The sequence below is a fragment of the Pan troglodytes genome, chromosome 5 (genome assembly GCF_028858775.2).
Source record: "Pan troglodytes isolate AG18354 chromosome 5, NHGRI_mPanTro3-v2.0_pri, whole genome shotgun sequence".
NCBI lineage: Eukaryota > Metazoa > Chordata > Mammalia > Primates > Hominidae > Pan > Pan troglodytes.
In genome coordinates, this window is record NC_072403.2 from 95695069 (window position 1) to 95714826 (window position 19758).

The window sequence follows — 19758 nt, forward strand, 5'->3', positions numbered from 1 at the left end:
TCTCATCAGAAGACTCAGCTACCTTACTAATCTTTTCTCTGCTACAAATTTTGCCAACAAAATTATGATACCTTTACATGCTATTCTCATTGCCTAGAACGTCTCTGCCTTCACCCTATAGAGAGCTCATCTCTCAAGATCAATCTCAAATACAATATTCTCCATGAAGTCTTTTCTGATATTACCTTCAAATAGAAGAGAGGCTTTGATTTTCTCTTCCATGCAAGTAAGGCAAAGGACATGGGACTGGGGGCAAGAGGCCTAGTTCACAATCTCACTCTGCGACTTATGGACAAGTTAATTTGACCACTCTGCAGCTCCATTTTTTTTTCACCTAGAAATAAGGATAATATTAACTATTTTATGTGATGAACACTGTCATTTGTGGTAATTATCACCCTATATGACTCTACTGTAGTCCTTATTACACAGAATTATCATTGTTAGTCTACATAGGTCTCTCCCCGACTGGAGCTCAAGGTCTAACAGGTAATAAGGGGGCCATATCTGTATTTATGGATCCCTAGTACCTACCACAGGTCTTCATGTATAAAAGACACTTAGTAAATGAAAGATGGCTGTAACTGGCTTGTCATATGCCTGAATCTAAAATACTTTCATACTAAAATTAATAGTAGATATTATAGGCCAATTCTTTCAATAACTCTTACTAGACATAAGTGAATCAACAAATTAGAAAGAGTTACTTTCTATTTCATTGTTATGTATACTTTTATCAGCAGCCTAATTTAGGAAAGTATCCTCTATTCCATTTTAAAATCTCTCCCTAAGTTTAATTATATGACTCTGTAAAACCCCACTAGTACAGCAATTTTCCTTTGCACAAATGTCAGAAAGGGGAATAAAAATTGGTCATTCTTTTATTTTATAATCATCATGTAAACTTGAGCTTCCACAAAGAGAAATGAGAAACTATAGACCAAAGTCCAAGGTCACACTAAAATGCAGTTTTAAAATATTCCTGTCACATAATAATAGCTCAGAATATTTGCCACATGGACAAGCTTATATATATATGCAAGATTATTCATTGTAATTCTTTTAAATTTACATCTCATTCCTTCCTTCTTCCCTTTCTGTTATGGACTGAATATTTGTGTCCCCTCAGCCAAATTCATATGTTGAAATCTACCCCCAATGTAATGGTATTAGGAGAGGAAGACTGTGGGAGATGATTATGTCATGAGAGTAGAGGCCTCATGAATGGGATTAATATCTTATAAGAGAGTCCCCAGAGAGCATACTAGTTCTTTCCACCATGCAAGGGCACAATGAGAAGTCAGCAGTGTGCAGTACAGAAGAGACCCCTCACCAAAACCTGACTATGCTGGACTTCCTATCTCCAGAACTGTGAGAACCAAATTTCTGTTGTTTATAGGCATCTAGTCTATGATGTTTTGGTAGCCCCTGCAAACTAATATCCATTGTACCTCCCTCACTTCCTTGATCCCTCCCTTCTAGTTAACAACAATCAAAGAGTTCAAACTTGCAAACATTTGTAAACAGAAATAAATTGTTGCTATCCGGACAATACGAAAAAGTGATACAGATGATTCAGACGCTTTTCTTCTTGGGTTCAGCACAAATGACAGACATTAACATTGCCTCACCAACAGCTATTCCTTCCCTCTGCTTTGCCAGCAGAATCCTGCCCCCATCCCGTCTCTGCCCATCAGAAAGGCCAAAATGCCAGACAGGTGCAATCCAGGCTTCCCTTGTAGCTAGATATGTAAGCAGCAGTCTGCTGAGGTCACTTGGGAAGACTTTTTCTTTCATAATAAACAGTTGTTATTAATATAATAAACAGAATGGAAACATGTCTCTTCTCCATCAAGAATGTAGTTGTGTATGCATGTGATGTCATGGCCATCTCAACAGGAGGACAGACTTCATCTATAAGTTGAAGATAACAGATGGGAGTTATAGAAAGCACCTGGGTCTGAATCATGTTTTTTGTTTGTTTGTTTGTTTGTTTTGTTTTGTTTTTAACTGAAAATCAAACCCTGGAAGTACCCTTGCTGGGAACTTCTTGTTAAGAAAGACAGTAGGCCAGTTGTGGTGGCTCACGCCTATAATCCCAGCACTTTGCGAGGCCGAGGCAGGTGGATCACTTGAGGTCGGGAGTTTGAAACCTGACCTCAGCCTGGCCAACCTGGTGAAACCCTGTCTCTACTAAAAATACAAAAAAGTTAGCCAGGCACAGTGGTGGGCACCTGTAATCCCAGCTACTTGGGAGGCTGAGGCAGGAGAATCGCTTGAACCAGGGAGGCAGAGGTTGCTGTGAGTGGAGATAGTGCCACTGCACTCCAGCCCGGGCGACAGAGCGAGATTCCATCTCAAAAAAAAAGAAAGATAATAAATAATTTTATTGTTTTGTCCTTAGTTGGGGTATTCTGTTACTTGCAACCAAATGCATGCTAAGTAATACAAGCTACAACAAAACACCAAAGAAAAGGAACCAGACCTATGGCCTCTCAAGTATCTTCCAGCTCTAAGTTTCTCTGAGTATCTTACTGCTCCTCAAAATCTCAAGGCTTCTATGCTTTCAAAGAATGTTCAAAATTCTAGTAGTGTCTTCCTGTGGGATAAGAGCCCTTTCTAAGTTCAGTTTCAGGTGAGTTGGTTACAGATATTTAATGGGTTATATTTTGGAAAGGAGAAAGGGGCTATCTTTTTCCCATGCGGAATGAAGACCTAACAATATGAAACAATTTTATAAAATATAAATTATGCATATGGAAGTTCTGAGGTAACATGGGAAAGACAGGGAAATCATCAGAACAGGAATCTAAAGAGGATATTGGACATTTCATGCACTTCCCAGAAGAAGGGAGGCTAAGGAGAGGTATTGGGTGAACTGTGCAAGTCTAGGCGAGACTGAGCTAGAGGGGCTCTCCATTGTCAAATGAAACGTCCTACTGATGGTTTAGGTGGGAGGGATACCTGAAGGGGAGGTGCTGAGAATGGCATAAATGAGAATAAAGGAGGGGAAAACAAGAATAAGAAGTGATAACCTTTAATTGCTAACTGTAGACAATGGATGAATAGGGCAAGTAAGAAAAGAATAGACACCTTCTAAGCTTATAGAGATAAAGGGGAGCAGCTTATAAATATGCCTAATACAATAAATTTTATTTGTAGAATTTAACAACAGATATCCTTCCTCAAATAAATGCTTTAAATAGAAAGATAATGTGAGCTTTAAAATACATTATTTACTTTAGTTGATACAGCTGAATAAATACTTGTATTTTTATATTAACATGTGAACTTCAATGTAACATTATTTACTTTAGTTGATATACCTGAATAAATACTTGTATTTCTTCATTAACATGTGAACTTTAATGTAATCTAGTTTCTAAACTATTTCAGTAACTTCTTTCATTTTGAAGAAAATATATATACTTTGTAATTTTTTGTAGTCCTCTGTGGAAATAAATGCTAGAAAAATTCTCTTACACTATTTGTTCCCCAGTAGGATTTTGGCAGATTCAAAATTAGGAAATGCAGCATATATCACAGTTATTGAGTTAAGATTTTGGAGCCAGAGGAGACCTAGTTCAATTACCTTATATTATTTAATACTGTGTGAACTTGAGCAAAGTTGCCTCTCTTAACCTCCATTTCTTTATTACCATAAAGGAGATAATAATAGCACCTACCTGACAGCTGTTTTACTATACTAGGTAATGCAAGCAAAGTATATAGCACAGAGCCTGATACACCTGAAGGAACACACACACACACACACACACACACACACAACACACACACAGAGTTATAATTAGATTCACCCTTTGGCTGCCAATGTCAAAAAAGATTTGGCCATGGCAGGAAGATTGCTTGAGGCCAGGAGTTCGAGACCAGACTGGGCAAAATGGCTAGATATCATCATCTCTACAAAAAGTCCTAGCTGCTGGGAGGCTGAGGTGGGAAGATCACTTGAGCCCAGTAATTCAAGGTTACAATGAACTATGATTGCCTCACTGCACTCCAACTTGGGCAACAGAGCAAGACCCTATCTCAAAAAAAAAAAAAGAATGTGACATACTTTGTTGATTAATATATTAATTCATTAACACATTTTTATTTAGTGCCTACTATGTGCCAGGCACTGTTCTATCTATCATCTAGATATAATAGCAGTGAACAAAACAGACAGTGTCTGCCTTCATGGAGCACACATTCTAATGGAGGAAACACGCAGACAACTAGACATACAATGTCGAGCACAGATAATGTTATGAAAAATAAAAAACTAAGAAGAGAAATAGATAGAGGATACTGCTTCAGATAGGGTGATCAGAAAAGGCCTCCCCAAGGAAATGAAATTTAAAGTGGTCTAAATGTAGTGAGAAAGCCAGCGATTCAGTCATCTTGGGAAGGAACATTCCAGGCAGAGGAAAGCAGCAAAAGCAAAGGTCCTAAGGCAAGGGCATGCCTGATGGATTCAAGAAAGAACCAGAAAGCCAGTGTGACTGGAGAAGAGCAAGCAAGGGACAGAGTGGTGGACAGAGAACTGACCAGGTTCCAGAAACTATGTGCATTATAGCATTATAGGTCACAGAAGGGACTTGATATTTCATTCAAAATGTAATGGGAAGCTGCTAGAGGGTTTTGGTCAGGGGAGTATTGTGAGTCAAGTTTTATTTTGAAGAATTATTATGGTGGCTATATGGAGCAAAGACTGGGTGAGGAAAGGGGAGTCAGGGAGACAAATAAAAGAGGTTATTTCAATAGTTCAGGTGAGTGGTGTTAATAAGCTTATATTAGTGTGGCAATGGGATAGAAGCGGGAAAACAAAAGGTAGGATTCTGGATATTCCAAAGGCAGAGCCAAGAGGAATAGCTGATAGATTTGATGTGGGGAAGAGGACATTAGATACCAAAAGGAACAAAGAATGATAAGCTTGCAGCCCCTGAACAACTGGACAAAATACCTCTTGTACACTCTCTGGAAAAAGGAAAGAAAAACACTGTAGGTGAGCCGTGCTTGTAACTAGTTCATGTTTCTCTTTCCACCCACTTCCACCTAGTTGTCACTCTCTTCCTTGACTTCATTCCCAACCACAGGAGACCCCATGCCTTGTGCAATGTTTGAGACACATCCAAAGGGATGTCTACTTTCTACAGAGCAGGTAAGGGGGTACCCTCAGAGTTATGTCAGTCATTTCAGAATCACTGGCAAGCTATACCCTAAAATGCTCTCAATGTAGACCAGTCTGAGGTACAGGCATCAGCAACACTTCAAAATGAACATTATAAATTACTGATTATGATTCTTCTGACCAGTTAGAGTAGAGGAGATAATGACCATGAATGTAACACCATGAACTCACAGAGCTCCAAAGAGCCAGCAAAATTGCCAACCATGTGCATGAGTCTGAAACTAGGGCCATGCACCACTATTACTTCAGAAGGGGATGGTGGAGAGAAGCTGCCCGTGTGCCAAATATTGTCAATCGTTAGGGTAGTAGAAAATTATTTAGACAAAAACTGGAAATTTATATTTTTGTCTTTTAGGGTTTGTGCACAGCTTGTTGTGGCATTAACAATGTGACCTTAAGCAAGTAATTCAATTTCCTTATCCTACAGTTTTCTGTGAGGTAGAAATAATACATGCATGCCAGCTGTAATACTACATTGCTTTTATATTTTATCCTCTATTGAGTGTTTTCTCATAAATTGTCATGGGATTCTCAAAAGAACTCTGTGCTTTAAGAATCAGAAATTTACAGGAATAGAACTTTAAAAGGATAAGTAAAAACACAGATCATTCTATAGAGGTGGAAGATGACCATTTGTAACAGACTACTGAAACAGAAGATCTTGGTGTTCTGGGCAATCCACAAAGGATCTCAAGCCAGTTCTCTAAGCTGGCAGTAATTGCTGGAAGGATGGCCTTTGCTGACTTTGTTGCTAGGGAGATTTTAGAAGATATGAGCAGCTTGGGTTACTGATTTCCTGCTACTGCCACACAATGATCAATTACCATGTCTAGTCTTCAAGTATGTCAGGTAAATTAACACATGTCCTATTTACATGACAGCCTTGAGGTTTTTTCTTTTTCAAAGAATCTTGAACTAAAAATAAACTTCAGGAGTTTACATTCAAATTATCTCCAAAACAGTATTTTAGGTGTCTCTAGAGAAGAATTTACCATATTGGTTAACTTACCATCTCCCAACACTGATTGATCAGCCCTGAACATCTTTTAAAAATATCTAACCCTCATGCTCTAACCACAACCCATCACTTCCTACTCTATCCTCAGAAAAGAATAGCTATTTTATCCTTATTTAACTCCTTATATTCAATACTTCCTGGTAGAGTGCTCTCGAGCCATAAAAAAAAAACAGCGTTTCATAAATGGGACTCAAAAAGCAGACACAAGGCATCAGTTTTCTGTTCCAATCAAGCTGCCTACCCACACACGTGAAACTTATGTTTCCTAAAAATAAATAGTTCAGAAATGGCAACGGCTGCTGCAGGCATTTGGGACTTTTCTCCTTTGCTGTATCTATAACCTAATCTCTAAGATGTCTCTCAAATTCTTTTCTATTTTTCATTCCAAGGTTATCACAGCACTGGATCTAACCTTCTAACTTCCACTCCTGCTCCTCCCCTATTGAGAATCCTTGGCACCATCTCCCAGCATTATCCCACCTCTTTGGCCTTACCAAAGCCTTACTGTTATTATTCTTGATCGCCCTCATCTTACTTCCTAGGAGGAATCATCCAATAAAAATCCAAGTCTGTTTTCTCTCGGAAGTACCAAGGAATACAACTTTAGTTCTCAGTACATCATTTTACTTTACTGCAGGATTTAAGTAAAAAGAAAGAAATAATATCTAAGTGAAATGAAAAAAAAATACAGCTGGCCTTCTGTATCCACAAGGTCCACATCCTCAGATTCAACCAAACTCAGATGGAAAATATTTGAAAAGAAAACCACCACACACACACACACAAAATACAACAATTAAAAAAATACAAATAGAAAACCAATATAGGATAACAACTATCTATATAGCATTCCCATTGTATTAGGTATTATAAGTAATCCAGGGATGACTTAAAGCACACAGGAGAATGTTCACACGTTATATACAAACACTACATTTTATATCAGGCACTTGAGCTTCCACAGAATTTGGTATCCACAGGGAGTCCTGGAATCAATCCACCATAGATACTCAGGGACACGTGAATTTAAGCTTCCCCTCCATAAATATCCTTAATTCCTAGGGGAAAAAAAGAAGAGGGAAAACTAGTTTTTTAAAAAATGGTTTTTACACTTCTTTAAAAACACTGAAGAGAAGTTGCTGAGACTACATTTGCTGATAAGTAAATTGTGGGGAGAAATGAAGACTGGTCAGAAATTTAGAAATAAAAGTCGACAGCAGCAGAAAGGCAAATCTTTCAGTAGGTCTACCCCTGAAGCCCCAGGCCCCATCCCTATCTCTTCTTTTTCTACAAGGCTCTGCAGAGCTGAGATCCTTGACCAGGCCAATCCGTTCCATTCTCTTCTATCCAACAGGTAGAAAAATGAATGAAGTTCCTAGTTCCACTATAGCCTGGGGTCGCGAGGAAAGATCTTTCTGACACCCCCAAATAGAACTTTATGTTTTTAATCCTTAAAACACTGTAACAACGATTAGTTTCTTCAAGTAGTTCAGCCCTAGGCTTCAATGCACTTCAGGCTTGGAGAGCTACCTGGAGAACTTAAATATTAATCAGAATATAGTTCTAGAATAAAGTGATTTCTAAGATTTAAAAAGCTTCAGTGTTCACAATCAGCAACACAAAATTATATACTACTCATGTCCACTTACATTTTTTTTCAAAAAGTTAAGCTAAATGAGAATACAGCTATCTTTCCCATAGCACAGATAATGCTTCATATACTCAATTATTAACAGCTCTTTATAAGGACACCTCTTAATATCTCTTTATAGCTCTCAGAGCTAAAAGCAACTCGGTCAAATATATTTACAGAACCTTCTGGGTCACCCAGATAATTTATGCCAAATAAAAGGCTAGACCTCTCTCAAACAAGTTTAAAAATTTAGGATTAAAGAGTTTATCATATTACTTCCCCCCCTTTCATACCTATACCACTATTCGTACCCAAAAATGTTACCCACCTCAGTAACCATAGTAGTAGACACATCAATTATTCAATTCAAAAGGAATAAGTAAGGTTTAAAATTTTTACTTTCTGTATGGCAACGTCCCTCTTACCCTATTCTATAACTTCTGTTCTTGTTTTCATTTCCTTTCACTCAAGCAGTAGAAAAAATTTGGCACTGTCACATTCCATCGAAAACTCACTCTCTGATGACCCAACTCTTTTTTAAAACTATCCAAATCTAAGTGCTCTGAGCATGTTCACCAGACAGGCAGCTTCACAACTGTAGGATATTTAGGCAATCTGTTTTATTCTATTATATCTTCTCCAAACTTAATTCTTCTTAGTTCTGCTCTTCTCTTTATAAATTTTGCATAGCACTAAAAAGGATGATATACAAGTTTGCGGGTATTTTCTTGAGTTCTCTAGTGCTCAGTCTAGAACAAGTTTCTTAGCCTTGGCACTACTGATATTTTGGGCCAGAAAATTCTTCATTATGAGGGGATGTCTTGTGTATTGACGATGTTTAGCAGCATCCCTAACCACCACCCACAAGATGCCAATAGAATCCCCCTTCCCTCCAAGACAATCAAAAGCATGTCCAGACATTGTTGTAGACTGTTGAGAACTGTTTGCCTAGAGTAAGAATTTGGAGATCTCAGGGATTGAAGTTGGGCTGCAGTAGGACCCCGGGGAAACTGTCCCAGCTTGTGATCAATACTTACCTAGTTTTGGTTGTGGCCAAATGACCATGCTGCATGAGTAACAGTCTGTAAGAACCTAATATGTGTGCATAGTGCTTACAATTATAACCAAAAAAAGATTTACAGAAAAGGGACTCTCACACATAATCAAGCATAGGAGTCCCTAGCTTTTGAAGGGGTTATGATTCAAAAGTATATCTTAGAATCACTAGGTTGAATTATATGAAATTACCATTTTTGTCAGTCAAAAATGGTTAACATCATCAGCAATTTTATATAACTCAACCTAATAATTTCTGAAGCAATTGTAGGTTCCCACAAAATCCTATCAAACTTTCCTATCCTGGCTGCCTCCTTCTTCTCCTAAGGTCCCCAGATAGCATTGGCCTGAACTTTGATTTTCACCAGGAGCAGTCACTGCTTCTGAGGAGGTTTTCTATCTCTCTAGGCCCTGTGGAACAACACACACAACCTCAGAGCTTTTCTAAAGCCCTGCTGTCCAAAGAGAGAGATGTCTATTTCCTACATTTCTCTTCAACTCTTTTCCTTCATTTGTTTAGATCCTCAAGATAAAGACCAATGGTACATATACAAAAATCCACAGAAGATTCATCTATAGTTTACAACATGACAAAGATTACTAGCCAGCTCAGAAAAAAAAAGTTAGAAAACATCAAGGGAAAAACAAGCAAGAAAAAGAAAAGAACTGTATTTACTGGAGGTACAGAATACTATAAAATATAGGTAACTAAAGGGATGTATACTTTGAGCAGCAGTGCTCTATGAGAGCAAGGGTTGAGAGAGAAAGAGAGATGAGAGGGGTATCTGTCAATCCATATCAACTCTGGACATAATAAGCTGTACAAAAGATGACCAATCTTGGTCTACCATTCCCCCAAGTGTTCTAGAATGACAAATGGTGGCAAAAATCCTGGACTGAAAAACAGTTTAAACTCCATATGAGGTTAAATTTGAAACTATGGGTCACAGAGGACCCATTATCAAGTAACAGAATGGGGAGCAATAAGCACACAGCAATGTTTCTTTAAGTCACAGGTTAATGAAAGCTTCCTTGAATTCTCCTGATACCCTCTGGACCTCACTTCCATTTGGTGACATGATGGTCCACTGTTTTCTCTCTCCAATCCTGGAGAAAAAAGAGTCCTTCCTCCTTCCTAAGGCCACACCATATTCTGGGCTCTCATTCCTGCAGCAGGCTTTCTTCTGTCTACTCTGTCATTATTCTTTAATTCTTTTTTTTTTTTTTTTTCCTTGAGACAGGGTCTCGCTCTGTTGTGCAGGCTGGAGTACAGTGGTACAATCATGGCTCACTGAAGCCTCAACCTCTTGGGCTCAAGAGATCCTCTGACCTTAGCTTCCAACTGAGTAGCTGGGACCTCAGACACATGCCACCACACCTAGCTAATTTTTGTGTTTTTGTTTGTGTGTTTGTTGTTTGTTTGTTTGTAGAGATGGAGTTTCGCCATGTTGCCCAAGCTGGTCTTGAACTCCTGGGCTCAAGCAATCTGCCTACCTCAGCCTCCCAAAGTGCTGGGATTATAGGCTTGAGCCACTGCACCTGGCCTATCTCTTTATTTCTTTATTCTTTCTATTATACCCTGTCCACTGTATCTTCTAAGTACATCTTTTTTTAAATTTTTTTATTTTATTATTATTATACTTTAAGTTTTAGGGTACATGTGCACAATGTGCAGGTTAGTTACATATGTACACATGTGCCATGCTGGTGTGCTGCACCCATTAACTTGTCATTTAGCATTAGGTATATCTCCTAATGGTATCCCTCCCCCCTCCCCCCACCCCACAACAGTCCCCACAGTGTGATGTTCCCCTTCCTGTGTCCATGTGTTCTCATTGTTCAATTCCCTTTAAATTAGCCTCTTTTTTTGAGGAAAAGGAAACATAAGATCCCTCTCTTATGCCTGTATTATACTCTAGATTCCCTAATCTCACACCTTCTCTTTGTCTCCATTTCTTCACTCAAGACTTTGGACATCATTATAACCAGCTAGCCTCTGGAAGCCTCTACCATATGACCATCAACCCCATCATGCTTCCTAATCTCCTCCAGGGTCAGCTGTGTCCTCTAAAATGCCAAAACCAATGGGCACTCTCCAGTTTCCACCCTATTCTGTGTGTCAATCCTGACCTAGTTTTTAAAAGTCATATTTCCTGGGATTTGGGAAAACCACCCTTTTCTGGCCTTTTTCTTATCTCTGTCTTTCCTTCTCAGTCTTCATTACTGGCCCTTCCTTCTTCCCCCAATCTCTTAAATAATGGGTGTGCCTAAGATGATTTCCTCAGTCGTCTTCTGTTCTTAGTCAAGACTCTCTTAGTAAGTGATATAGTTTTGATATTTCTTCTCTCCAACTATCATGTTGAAATTTGATCTCCAATGTTGGAGGTCGGGCCTAATGGAAGGTGTTTGGGCCTTGGGGGTGGATCACTCGTGAATGGCTTGGTGCTGTCCTCACGGTAATGAGTGAATTCTTTCTCTATTAGTTAATGGGAGATCTGATTGTTAAAAAGAGCCTGGCATCTCCTCCCCTCTCTTGCTCCCTCTCTTGCCATGTGACATGCCTGCTCCCCCTTTGCTTTCTACCACAAGTAAATGCTTCCAGAGGTCCCGACCAGAAGCAGGTGCTGGCGCCACACTTCTTGTACAACCTGCAGAACCATGAGTCAAATAAACTTCTTTTCTTTATAAATCATCCAGCCTCAGGTATTCCTTGATAGTAACTCAAAATGGACTAACACATTAATCAGTCTCTTCCATGCCCATACTTCTAGTAGACCTGGATAGTCTAAGATGGATCAGTAAGACAAAAATGGAAATCATTACCTTCTTTTCAAACCGACTTTGCCTAGCTCAGATAATGGTACCACCATCCACAAAGGCCCCTTGGCTTTCTAGCTCAGCATCATCCTTGTCTTTTTTCTTGTTTTCCACATTCAGTCAACCACCACACCACACAGATACTACCTCCTACAAATCTCTGGAACAGTTTCCCTGCTCTGTGTTAATAATCTTCGAACTATCTTCTGTGAGGATCACTATCACAATTGCCTCATACCTTTGTTTCCCTGCCATTTTTCTCCTTCTATTTTTAATCAGCTCTCAAAAGTATAGTTCTAAATACAAATGCGATTATGTCTGATGAAATGAATAGTTTCATACAATCTAGTCCCCTTCAACCTGGGTTTCCCAATACCCTAAAGCAGTCATTATATGTAAGAAGTTAACTTCTCTTTCATGCATCTGGACTGGCATTAAATACCATCATTGAAAAAATTAAGAAAATATTCACTCAAATCATGCTCTGAATTCTATGGTTCAGATGAGGAACATGGGTTGGGAAAAGCTGACACAGACCTCCTGCCACCCACCTTCCATTACTTCCTGCTACTTCTTCACACACAACACACAACCTGCTTGCAAACAAGAAGCCCCCATGCTCTTTCACAACTGTATGTGTTTGCATATGCTATTCCCCTGGCCTGGCATTTTCTTCTTCCACCTGTCCATGAGTGGGCTCCAATTCATCCTAGATGCTCATATAATACCTCCTTTGCAAGCTTCCTTGGACCTTGCCAAACAAAGTCCTTTTTGTCACACTCTGTATACACCTTTATAGCTCGTCTCACAATATCATGAAGATTTATTCACATATCTGTGCACTTTACTAGAATGCAAGCTTTGCTTCACCAGCAAAATTCCTGAAATATAGTGGATATGAAACAAGTCTTTTTTGAGAGAACCATAATTAATGCTCCTTTTTCCTTATCTTAAAAACCTGTAATAGTTGCTCCAAGTCTTGGAGCTCTGTTATTTTTTTAAAAATCAGAAACTATTTAATATCACATTGACATTAATCACAGTTACAAGAAACCCTAGAACCATGCTGCAATGACTCCATTTTTTCAAAAGAACAGATGGAGGGAGAAAGCCATGACAATTATTCTTAAAATGAGTTACAACACCAAGATCTGTGCCTCTTTCCTAGAAGAAAACCAACAAGTAGCAAAAAAGGGAGGAGAATATTCAATATGGGCATAGACCTTGTTAAAATTCTCTTTAAAGAACATACTCCTTTACGGATCTAAGTTCCTGTTAGAAAAAGAAGCAAAACTTGTCCCTCAGTGTCTAAACAAGACAAGAATTATGATTGGATACCACAGTCCCAGTATTTATGCTTTAAGAAAGTTAAAGGAATGGTCAGAATATACCCCACGTTAACACAGTTGCCAGGTCACACCCTCAGAGTGTAATTGCTGGCTGGGGAAAACTCCCTCTGTGCCACCCCTAAATATAGCAACACCTGACAGTTCAGGGGTCCAGGCCTCCTTCCATAATGGAAAAAATCCTGCTTCTGGCAAAAAGCTAGAAGTAGCAGGAACAATGCCTGCTGTGTTGTTTGGCACAGACTAAGAGAGAAAAATAAGGAAATAATAAATACTTCGGCTTTCCTTGTCAGAAAACATCCATCCCATTGTCATTAAAAATAACTAAAGTCAGGAAAACATAAGAATAATCGCTAATTTCAGCAGGTTGTAAGACTATAATACACTGTTTAATTTCTTCTTTAATAATTCTATGGGGCAAAACTAGGGTATGAACCTCTGTTATCTTTGACCCTTGCCTTTTCCTATGTTGACACCATACTAAGTGGTATGAACTTCTTCATGTCTTCAACTCTAACCTTTTCCCTATAACCACCTCCTACCAACCTTGCAGAACCTGCTTCGGGACTTCTAAGACAGTCTATCAAGTAGATTTCCCATCTCTCCAATCCTTTGTGCATTAAACAAAACTGAGGTTCTCAAAACAACTCTTTGAGCTGATCATTCTTTTGCTCCAGATAATTTCAATAGCCAATCACCTACAAAGAAAATCCAGTCATCTTTATCTCACATTCAACGCTCTACCGAATGCATTCCCATATCTGTGCTTCCATCTTTTTAAAAAAATAGGTCTTTTTTTTTCACCTTTAACATATTACCCAATTGACTTACCTTTTTGTTTATTTCTTTTTGATTCTCTTATCCTTACCTCACATGTAAGCTCTACAAGGAAAGCATTTTCAGCTGTTTGGTTCATTAAGGTACCCCAAGCTTCTACACCAGTAGATGCACAGTAGACACTGATTAAATGTTTGTTGTGAACCTGGAACATACTCTGCTTTTACCTCAGTTGCTTAAATTCTAGCCTTCCTTAATATCCCACAATCAACACTGTTTTTTTTTTTTTCTTGCCTTTTACTTGAGTTCTTCCTGCACCGGGCCTGCAAAACATACGAAATTAGATGAACCCTCACAGGTAATAGTTGGTTACTTAGTTAAGCACTATTTTGGTGACATGAAATGCTCATCTGAATAAGCTGATAATATTTATATAACTCTCAATAAAATTCACTACTTAGTTTTTTAAGAGTTACTGGCTACAGAGGTATTTAACAACAAATCAAGGGTAGAGTGTAAGGAGTTTTATTCAAATTTAAACATTAAGGAAGAGTCTCTTTTGTTCAAAGCACTTATAAAGATTTGTGCTTTAAACTGTGGCTAGTAGGTCTTTGGTGACTAATTCAGCTAATAAATTACTGAAATTTAGGGCCCAATTTGGGCACAGGCCACTATATTGGAAAATAATCACTTTCATACTTTTATATTATCTAGTGCTTTAGGTGGCTCAGCTAAATTTCAAGTGTAATACACAGCAGCTTAAACATCTTTTATGCCAATGATTATATCCATTTGGATTAACAGAATGATTCAATGGATGACACTAAATTTACCAATTCTAATTTCAATTAGTAGACCATAATCAAACTTTTCTTTACTGCTGTTTCCCATGAGAGTACAACTGAGTAAGGACAAGATGAATGCCAACTTCTATAAAGCCTATTAGGAAAAAAGACAGGCACTGTTACCAGTGTGTTAACTGTACACTCTTGCTAATTAACAATAATGCCTTTTTGTGTTGATGGGCCTGAAAGTTATGCTACTTAGGTTTTGGTTTTCTTGGATAATAATTTTTATATAAAAATGTAAGTCCTTCATAAAGCTCAAGTTTATTAAGTTTTGATACTGAGAAATGGACATAATACAGGACTTAACATGACTTATTTGATTACAGTTAGCCAGGTACCCTATGCTTCATGCAACCTAGCTGTTAACCGTTTAGCCTGCTGATAATCTCATACTTGGGTTTGATGAGTTCTTGTAATATAGATAGAGTGAGGTGTTCAGGAGGATTTGTGGTAAAATATCAGTCACTTCAAATGAACTTATGCTTACTGTATGGTTTTAGTTATTCTTACCTAATATGGCGAAAATGAAAACATTGTTTTAAGAAAAAATTAGCAGCAAATTATTTCATGTCCTTCAGGATATAAGAATAATAATATCCTAAATGGGCCATATGTTTGTGATGAAATTCACCTGAAATTCAACTAAAATATAAGTGGTTTGGAATTTCTAAACTATACTTGTATCACGGTGTGTCCAATAACTTAAAAATAATTAATAATATGATTTTCTTTTTACATATATTCCTTTTTCTCCCTCTCCAGTGTAAGCTCATCTCGGGCAGAGGCCACTTCACTCATTCACTTATCCAGGTATTTGGAAAGGCCATTATAAACCCTTTGAAAGTTTGGCTGAGTGAAATGGGGGTTACTAGCATAGCAGTGCCATGACTGGAAATATGTTTGAAAGGATTACTCCAACTACTGTGTTAGGAGTACTTTGTTGGGAACAGGAGAAGGACAGAAGCAGAATCAGGCAGCCATCACAGTCGTCCTGGTAAGAGATGATGAAAACTGGGACTAGCAGGGGCAGAGGAGATTGTAGGATTTATATTTATTTTGCAGACAGGTAGAGCCAACTAATTTTCCTGACTGACTGAAGGAAATGGGGGTAGGAGAGAAATAAAGGAGTCAAGCAACTTCAAAATTTTGGCTTGAGCAACTGAATAGATGCAGTTGTTATCTACTGAGAGGTGGATGACTGAGATAAGATAGGTTGAGGGACATGGAAGACAAGGGTTCAATCCTGGATGTGTTGAGCGTGAGATATCTAAAAATATTTTCAAACCCATGGAGGTTGACTCCATTATGGGCCAAGATTAAAATATAGGTTTCTCTGGTCTCTTATCTCTCCCCCTTACATTTCATATATGACCCCATAGCCTCTGCATCAGAATTTCCTTTCAAATCTAGTCTCTCCATTTTATTCCCTTGGTTATTTCCTTATTCAGGCTCTTATTCTGACTTGACTCACCCTAATATCTTTTTATCTAGTCTCCTTTTGCTCTAATGAAGCCATCTTCTACATAACCAGTGTATATTTGTAAAACATAAAAGTAATAATGGAACTCTCCTGTTTGAAACTCTGCATTGGCTTCTCACTGCTTAATAAAATAAAACTTAGGGCTGACATCAGTGATTCTTTCTACAAAGCCCCAACCTTCCTCTCTTTTTACTGTATACAAAATATGCCATGTCTAGTCATGCTTCTTTGTCTGGAAAACTCCTATTTGTCCCTCAATACTCAGCCAAACATCATTTTTTTTTTTTTTTTTTTTGAGATTGAGTCTTGCTCTGTTGCCAGGCTGGAGTGCAGTGGTGCAATCTCGGCTCACTGCAGCCGCCACATCCCAGGTTCAAGCGATTCTCCTGCCTCAGCCTCCTGAGGAGCTGGGACTACAGACATATGTTATCACACCCAGCTAAATTTTTTTATTTTTGGTACAGACGGGGTTTCACCATGTTGGCCAGGATGGCTTTGGTCTCTTGACCTTGTGATCCACCCACTTCGGCCTCCCAAAGTGAACATCACCATTTCTAAAAAGCCTTTCCTGACTATCTTCAGGCAAAATTTGCCATTTCCACCTCTGTGCTTTCAAAACATATCAGTCATACCACCACGATAGCACTTATAATGGCATGTTATTATTAGTTTGCTTATATGTCTCTGCTATAAGGCTCCCACTAGAGGCTGCCGTGTCTTTTCTGTTTTCCTACATCATCTCACTAAGTGGTAAGTTCGTGGAAGACCCTCTGTTTACCTATACCCCCAACCCCCAATGAAATTAAGTGTTGCTTAGAAGGAGCAAGGGTGTCTATGCTCTAAGATCTTTCGCCATCAGGTGTGCCACCCATCATGGCTCAGAGTGGGGCTTAGGAAACCTTCTGCTATCCCATCTGCAACATTAGGGACAAAGACATTTAAGACCACCCAAAGAAAGGGAAGCTGGTGGCAGGCCAAAACAGCTTGATAACAGAGCAGCCATCATGATTCGTGAACTGTCAGCTATCTCTTCATACTTGAGTATACTGAGGTCTTTATAACATGTCTATGAGACTACATAGCACAGTGTTCAAACTGTCATCCAATTAATCCCTCAAAATTAAAAATTCTGTTTTTGCTTTCACAACAAATTATAAAATCATAAAAGCAAGAAAACTAACACCTAGGAGAATATACTATGGTCTCTAGTAAAAATTAGTTGAATATAGCTATGACAAATGAAATTTAATATATTTTACTCATACAAAAAAAGGTAAAAAGTGGTAGACTACTAGTAAAAATGAACACAAGATAAGCACTAAAAATGAAAACCTCCAAATAATTTTGAGATAAATATAAAAATACCTAGTAAAAATTAATTCAAATTCAGTATGATGGTTCTCCCTTCATTCCATAATCTAAGTACAAAAATCAAAAGAGAAGACAGTAAAGAAAAGAATGAGGACACGCATTTAGAAAAAAATTCATTAAATAATTTTTGACATCACTCCTCAAAGATTGTGAATATGGTAATATCCTTATAATTTTCTATTAATCCATGCCAAAAATTTGTTTCCAAACATTTTATTTCTTCATGTTAGCAGTCTTGCATTCCTTTCTTTTCTTACACATTCTATTTTGACATTTAACTCTTTACCTTTTTCTCAAGATATAAAATTTCATCTTAAGTATATTACTATAATTGTCTCATTTTTTCCTTTTATTTCCTTTCTATTTCTCATCATTTAGTTTTTCTCATTTTATAAATTAAAACATTTTTACTAATCTTGATTTTTTCCTATTCGACCCTTTTGCTGAACAATGAGTTAAAATCTTGTTTGCACTTTTGTTGAATATAAAAATCCTCTCAAGTACATTTGTATAAACACAGGATAAAAGTGAGCATCACATTTGAGAGTTTTCCTAATGATTATGGTTACGAAAGCAATAACTTAATTTGAATATTTGAATTTTTTTCAGGGAATACTTACTAATACTACTATGATGAACAAATCTCTTCTTGAGAAATAAATAATACTGTGATCCAAAACAAATGTAACATACTTCTGAAGTATTTCTCCTTTAGCACAACTTTTTAAAAGACTTGTGATCTCCTCATACTTTGGTTGTATGACTCAAAAGATGCTGGAACATACTTTCAGATCTCAAAATTAGGAAGCACTTGTTGAAAGAAGGTTTGTAGGTCTACGAAAACAATGCAGCTCAGTTACACATTAATAAGAAAATACTCAACTCTCTGCTAAAGCAACAGATACACTGAACAAGCGTTTTGTTTGGTTGGTATATCCATTTTGACTAACGTACCTCTAAAGAAAGAGAAAGCCTACTAAAATCGGATGCATTTCCATAGGAATAAATTTTGAAACAGGAATAATGAATCTTTAGCTCACAAGAGAGAGGTAAGTCTTATAATGGGCAATTTCTGCTTGTATATCTCATGCTCTAGGACCTTTCCATTTTTAACTCTTCACATATAAGAAAAATGAGATGGGCAGTATTAGATTAGTTCCTGTACTAAATAGCAGTCTAAAAATTATTACTTAATTAGTGTAAGAAAGGCATAAATATTTTTAATGACTTTCATAAAATATAAGGAAAATTAGTTAAACTACACTATAACACCATTTTAGATAAGATATGCAAAATTTGGTATACATAATCACACTATGATGTAGAAATTGCTAATATTGAATTTCTTATGCATTTCAAGTCTAATGCTTTGCTACTGATGAAGTTTAACTCAAAAATGGTACCTCTAAGTCAAGGTAGACATTTGCCCTTTTCACACTCTTAAATAGAGCCTGGCTAATTGTAGCAATTTTAGGAAATACATAACAACACATATGAAATGTTTAAAAATAAGATAGCTCTTAATGATGACCCACTTAAGATTTTGACAAGCTCTATGAATTATAGCCTCCCTAAAATTATATTGTACCTGGTAAATTAGTTTATTAAATGTTATAAATTCTTAACCACAATTACATAGCTTACTGTTAGCTATAAGGACTAAACTCTTAAATGTAAAATTTAAAATGATTAAATTATCCACTAACAGTTTTTCAAAACATCTTCAATCCAAACAATGAATATCAGTAACCTTATTTACTAACTAAATTCTGTTATATGGTTCTACTCAGTCTTGCCTACCTTTTCATTAGTACTAAAATGGTCAAAGTCCAAATATATTTCACTATTAGTATATACAATGTATATTGAGATTCACCACAACTACTGATGGTCATTTTCTAATTAACTTCCCTACTAGATCAACTCTTTTTCTAAATATTTTACAAATTGTTCCTCAATGGCAATTTATTAGTGCTCAATGCAAATATATTTAGTGTCTCCTTGTTGGCATTTACGTCTTCAGCTCCAACCTAAGAATAGTATACGATGCTGACCACGAAGAACCCAGGTCCAATAATAAAGTCACTCCATATATGTTTTTCTTTATTGCTTTCCATGTATCTGGAACACTTCAATGGACAACCACCATTATTTTCTTAAAGAAACAATAATCTTCTTTAACAAAAACCTAAATATTTGAAAAGTGTAAAGTAATATCTAA

At 37.3% G+C, this 19758-nt stretch overlaps 1 protein-coding gene and 1 long non-coding RNA gene across 32 annotated transcripts in view; both read right to left on the bottom strand.

Annotated features, from left to right (window-relative positions):
- The window catches only part of SNAP91 (synaptosome associated protein 91), a 157725-nt gene that overhangs the window by 120371 nt on the left and 17596 nt on the right, over positions 1 to 19758 (bottom strand). The gene's annotated exons all lie outside the window — the stretch shown is intronic.
- LOC107975213 (uncharacterized) lies at positions 186 to 19631 on the bottom strand. The gene is made up of 3 exons (XR_001718563.4): positions 18158 to 19631; positions 14066 to 14161; positions 186 to 334 (listed from the first exon to the last, which is right to left on the bottom strand). It is a non-coding gene; the product is annotated as an uncharacterized LOC107975213 (long non-coding RNA).